We start from the raw sequence: 7,118 nt of genomic DNA, 5'->3' as shown, positions 1-7,118 counted from the left end.
TTGGCTGCTCAGGGCAATGAGGAGGCAGAAAGGACACTACATCTAGTGCACTCAACAGAATCTCTTCAAAGGGATAAAGCTGCTATTAACAGGATGCCTTCTACAGCTGGTGAGCCATCTGAGGAATTTGGAGTAAATTCTGATGATGATGACTCTATTTCTTCTGATGGAAGCATGAAGATAGGGGGAGATGAAGACCCTAGTTCCATTCCTAATCTACCTGAATGGGCCCTGACTAAGGAGCATAGAACAGGTGAATTCAATGTCCACTTGGTCAAACAAATCATCACTATTCAACAGGCCATTCAGAACACTTCAAATGCAAATATCAAGGCTATCCTCCAAGCTCACCTGGACTCACTGCATCTCATGAAGTTGCAGAAAGTAAAGCAAAATATGAGTCTAGATGATCTCAGGAAAGATATTGCTGACTTGAAATCCTTCACTTCAGAAAAATTGGATTCAGTCATGCCCTATGGTACTTTGCAGGACTTGGTTTCGAGATTGAAAAAGGAATCAGTTACTGAACAAAGGCTGGCCAAGTTGGAAGACAGAGTTCAAGGAATTGAAGACTCTGTGGCCACCCTTCTTCTCAACCAACAATCTCAAACCAATCTCCTAATGCAGCTGGCAAAAGCACAAGGCTTGACCCCTCTCCTTGATGATAACAAAAAGGGGGAGAATAAAAGGGAAGGGGAAGGAGAGCCCTCTACAAAGATTCAGATATCTAAAGTGCTAGTTCCTGCCATCACTACCTCTCCAATCATTCAAATCAAGGGAAAACCTGATGGAATTGATTTGATTCAGCTAGCAGCAGCTGAAATACAAATGAAAGAACAATGGAGGAGAATTGATGAAAGGTTGCAATTGGTGTTTGGTTCTACACAAAATAAATCAACATCTGTGAAATTTAGCACAAAGATTGAACCAATCAACATGGAGCTCAAGCCAGTAGGGAGAAATAAGGTTGGAGAGACTTCTTTCAAGAATTTAAAACCTATGGTTCTAAAGCCTAACACTAGATCCAGTATGGACTCCACAAAGAATCCCCTAGACTTTGCTCAGATGCAGGAAGTAGACTTTCCTCTTCCAAAACCTGATGGAGACAAAGTTCTAAGTGCAAGCATCATAAAGAAGAAGGAGACCAAGGACAAGGGTGAGAGAATGAACATGGCCTTTATCTATAGAGAGGGAAAGAGTATCTGTGTGATGCAAGGACATCCCAAATTTCTAAAGGCTAAAAGGGAAGAAACCAGAAGGTTGAAGAAAGAAGCTGTAAAACTCAAGGCTGACAAAAGAGCACAAGCAAAGCTTGAAAAACAGCTAAAGTCAAGCCAAGTTGAAGAAATGAAAGGAATTGAAGTCAGGGGTGAAGAAAAGATTGCTAACTTAGATGAGGTTCTTGGGAGTATATTTGGTGAAAATATGGAGGAAAGAGAGGAATGGCAGAAGGGAAACAGAAGAAAGGCCAAGGCACACAGAAGGAGTGAAGATAACCCTGAAGATACCAAATCTATATCTAAACCACTACCTTCCATACCTGAACCTTTTGTTGCTGATCCCTCTATAAATATCCATGGTGAACCAATCATTCCAAAAGAGGAACCTATTGATTGGGACAACATCACATTGCCTACCTTTTTAACCACTCTACCACTACCAAAGAAACAGAAAAGAAAATCTAAATCTACACCTCCCCTAACCTCTAAGAAATTCACTCAAAAACAAAAACCTAACCCTAAGCCACCCATTTCTAAAGATGATTATGTTCACATCTGTGACATAAAAGAAGCTTCAGACATTAATCTCTATCTGGATGAGCTGGAGGAAGTAAGGGGAATAGCTGCCTACAGACAGCTACCAGAGAGATTGGTGTTCAGATATAAGGGAGCTGGGGAAAGAACATGGCCTCTCTACAGGATTCTAAATGAAGGCTACTCTACCTTGATCAGAGTCTTTTCAGCCATCAAAAAGGATTCTGGCTTTACCAGAACAGCCAAGACTGAAATTCTCAACAAGATTGCCAACATAAGGAAGACTTGGAGGGAACCAAATGCTTTGCCCAGAACCTTACTCATACAAGAAAGGGGAACTAAAATTCACAAATCACCTCATTGGTTGATGGAATTTAGAGATGACAAAGGAGTCAGAAGATTTTTCAGACTTGAAGACCAACTCAAGATTGCCAGTAATGAAACTCTCAAGGAAATGCAATCTAAGTTGGATATCAGTGATGAAGATGAAACTGAATTCTTCAGACAACTCCAACTCCAAATTGAGGAAAATGACAAAGGGCTAGGAAAGAAAACCAGGGAACAAAGAAGAAAATGATGATTTGCTCAGGCTAGAGGAGCACCCTTGGAAATACTGTAAATCTTCAATTACCTCCTAGTACATACACTTTTGCAGCACTTTTATATTTCTACTTAGTTTCAATTCAAATATTTGTTAAGTGTTTTGTTATCATCAAGTTAACCCTGAATTTATGCCTACAATTCTTATAGACATAAATAGGGGGAGATTGTTAGGAATATATGTGCATTAGTTTGATGATATGTTTAACAAAACACTTAAGTAGAAATTTAGTGTCTGTAGCCTCAACGGATAAGACCACTTTGGCTATCCGTTGATGGTGTAGCTTTACTTAGAAATAAGTCTAGTATTGTAGCATATTTCAGTCTCTGTATTTAAAATGTAACTCTTAGAAGTTGAGAGAAACTATGAGTCATGTTGACTACTAGATGATATGCAGATAGGAAGGCCAATTGTAAATATTTCATGCCTTGTAATTTTGTATAAATGAAGTGGTATCAACGGATGACTTAAAAGACCTTCAACGGATGAGAAGCTAAGCTTCAACGGATGTCTCTAGAGCATCAACGGATAAATGCATCAACGGATAAATGCATCAACGGATGAAAGCTTCAACGGATGAAGTCATCAACGGATGAAAGCTTCAACGGATGTTCTGCTAATTAGCCGTTGATAAGTGGTAGTTGTACCTACAAACAGAGGCACATGGGTTGACAGAGAAAACTGAGATGTGGTAGCCGAATTTCAGGATCAACAGAAAAAGCAACCGTTCTTCTTTAGTACAAAGATGCAATAGTCAACAAAGTACTTGAGTGAACAGGAAAAGAAGCAAGTGAAGAACTTATTTTACTATTGTAATTTTATATTGTTTTTCACTTGTACACTTGGTAATATATAAACCAAGAAGAAGCTAGTAATTAGAGAGAAATTTTCCAGAGCTGTTAAGAAATATCTTGAGAGAAAATTCATCTAGTTTGTACTAGGATGCAGCTGTGATCAACATTGTTGAACACAGATTTTCTAATATACCATCTCTGGTGGAACAACAAATCCACCAGAAAAGTTTTTAAAGTTTGTTGTGTTCTTTACATTTTGTGTTTGAATATATATCTGTCTGCATTAGCTCAAAGCAATTCATACACTTGTTCATCTAGAACACACTGCTTTAATAAACTTCTCAAAACCTGAAAAAGTTTTGAGATTTACATTCAACCCCCCTTCTGTAAATCTCATTGTTAGTCCTCTAGGAATAACAATAGTACACACTTATACAATACAATTAAAATGTATAGTGTCCCCTGAAGAAATTTTGTATCATATTAATGGAACCTTGGTTAGGGATCGATTATTTGGTTACATGCTCAATCTAATTTAAAATTATTAAATTACAAAATCATTTCAAATAGGAAAATACTAGGGGTGCGAAATTACACGTGTCAGATTTTTATTGGCTAAATATAAATGGACCCTCATGCATTCACACTAACAACACCAATTAAATTATTCCATATTACCACATCACCCATGCCACATCAACGATATTTTTTGTACCCCTAACATTAGTATTTCAAGAATATGCAACAAATACAGGAATGTTGAAGTCATTTCTAATTTCGAGTAAATAAATCAAATAATTTTACTATTAATCAAGATATATAATTTTAATATTGGTATAGTTAAAATGATATATAGTTTATTGTAAAAAGCTAATAAAACAAATTTGTAACAAAAAAATTAAACTAAAAAATTAAACAAAGTTAATAATATAACAAGAAATAAATTTAAATTTAAGGACAATGAAAATCAATAAAATGACTATGAAGTTACCTTTTAACCGTAGTATATCTAAAAATTACAAATGTGTCATGTAACATACCAAATCGAAAAAATAAGGGTATTCGAGACATTTATTGATACAAGTAAATAATTAATGTGTATCAAATTTTTAGCTTGTTCGGATTGAATTATGACGGGTTGTTAGGTCGAGTATGTATTCAATGGTGGGTTTAAATGTTATAAATGATATCAGAGTTACACCCGGCCGGAAGTGTACAATCACTGTCCGAGTTTCGTATGTATGTTTATGGGCTCGACAAGGACGTCGACCCAATAAGACGGGGTATTATTTGTATAGTCCCAAATTAATAAGAATAGAAGTATTCAGAGTTTTTATAGATACAAGTCAACAACTAATATATATACCAAATTGCTATCTTTTTCGGACTAAACTATGATAGATTGTTGTGTCTGATTTATGCATTCGGTTGTAAATATTGATGTTCTATTTCATATCGTTTTTATTTATGCAAAATGAGATGAATTTGTTCTAGCTAAGTATCGAACCACCGACCTCTTTTTCAGAATTTCATGTCATAACTATTGTGGTAAATTGACTTTTAAGTTTGTTTTAAAAATCTTATTAATTAAATTACAATTTTCCTTTAACCCAATTTTTTATTTTAACTTCTAAGTAAATAAAATATTAGTTATATTACTTATGTGACTCATTTTTTTCATGTTTTAAAATTTTATGTATAACTATGTATTTAGTCACAATCTCGATCGGACGAATCAACCTGACCCTCTTTTGGTAGATTAAATGGCTTTAAAAATAATATGTGGTTAGCTTTAAAAAATTGAATTAAGTGGATTGATTTAGGTTTCTATGTTTTTTCATCCAACCCAACTCGATTTATATTTCAAACTTTGTTCGATTATTTAGTATGTATGTATATGTTATATCTAACTATGCACTGCACACTATATTATACTTTTATTTTGTAGTTTTATAATTACATTATGCGTACACATATTACTTACAATATAATCTACATTACCAAAATTACATTGTTACTCAAAACTAAATATTAGAAATAATATTATAAATTAAAAAGTCTTTTATTTTTAATACGCACATTGATATTTAAATTTTGTAAGCTTATTGAACTTATTCAAGCCGACCCAACACAAACTGAAACACGACGAGTATGGTTGGGTTATTAGTTTATTTTTCATTGGTTGGTTTGAAAATTTTCAAATTATTTCAATTAGGCCTGATCTTAAAAAGTAAAAATATTTTAAATCTGATCAACCCGATATGTGGACGCCTAATATATATTTACATAATTATAAATTAATCAATCACACACTAAATTTACAAAACACTTATAATTTTGACTTAAAAATTTTAGAATACGTGATATCGCAGAAAGCGGGAATCAGAGTTAATCTGTGCAAACACCGTTAAAGGATTAATCAGATAATTGGAGATTGATTGAAATAATTAATCGGATATTATCCAAAATCAATAGTTAGTATATATATTATAATTTTATTAAGTTAGTTATATTTATCATGTGGCATAACATATTTATAAGTAATATTTAGTTTTAAGTTATATTTGCTGGTTCGGGGTGCTGATCAAGATCTTATTTATAAATTTATACATATTTGTTAGGTCCCAATTTGTTTGTAGAAGGGGGTTGAATACAAACAGTACCAAATAATCGAATAAAATGCGGAATAAAAAATGTGAAACAAAATTCAAGTTAAATAAAAATATTATTAAACTTGAAAGGTGTTACAACAACTGTATCGATTACAAGGAATTAATCTCAAATTAATTATCACAAATTTAGAATAAATTCGACATGAACTTTTTCTATTTTTGCAATAATTAGAATCAAATGCTAAACGCAATTTGAGATTAAGTTCTAGGGATTTTGATCCGCTAGATTGTTACACAAGAACAAGATAAAGATTTCTAGTGGTTTGGATTTAACTTGGAAACTAAAAATTTGATCTTGAATTTTCTGCAGAGAAGATGATTTAATATTTCAAGGCGGCTGCTCTTTTGTTCTTGTATTTTTCAGTGAATTAATGTCTTCTGCTTCTTTTTCTTTTTGTATGCAATCCAACAAAATTACTTGAACTGCAATGACAATCGGTAGGACAATCTCTTTGGCTCAGCAAGACTTTCAGTAGGACTTTCAATTGTACTAGCAAGACAATCTGATTGAACTACAATGACTATCGGTATGACAATCAGTTGAACTAGCAAGACAATCTCCTTCCTAGTGTAACTTTCGGTATGACAATTGAAATGACTTGGCATGACAATCGGTATGACAATCCAGATTGTCATGCTAGTTCATTTTCAATTGTCTTGCTGATTTAAGACTGTTTTTAAACCAATTAAACTTCTGAAAATTCCTAAAATTAATTCAGAATTAATTAATCAATTAATTCAATTAATAAATAAATTATTCTTCGCAGATATAATTTATTTTCTTAATTAAATTAGATGACTTAATTAATTAATAGAGAATTAATTCTAGTCTTGAGCAGCAACCATTCTTCTGCAAATCTTCTGAAAATCACTGAAAATTATGAATCAATTCCACCACTTCAACGTTGACAGTCGATGTACTGTCTGGTTCATGAGTGACTAACTTCCGTGACATTTCTTCATGTGTTGACTTTGATACTCTGATTTTCTTCAGATTAAATCCTTGTAATTTATTGATACCCTGACGAGATCTCTGTCACTTGATTAAATCCACGATCTTGATTTATATCACTGAGGCATGATCAACTTCTTGAACTTCTTCCAGTGAATTAACTCCTCAAGTCTGTAGATGAACCTTGTTTCTGAATCCTTTGACAGATATTACTTTGCGAGATCTCTCTGACGGTAGATCCACTATTTACTTATTATATTCTTATTTGAGTTGAGTTGAATCCTCGAATATACAAATAGGTTATGACATATGACTTACAATATTTTAAAATTAACTCACATATTT

This window comes from Apium graveolens, chromosome 7 (genome assembly GCF_009905375.1).
Source record: "Apium graveolens cultivar Ventura chromosome 7, ASM990537v1, whole genome shotgun sequence".
Taxonomy (NCBI): Eukaryota; Viridiplantae; Streptophyta; class Magnoliopsida; order Apiales; family Apiaceae; genus Apium; species Apium graveolens.
This window is presented reverse-complemented; position numbering follows the sequence as displayed.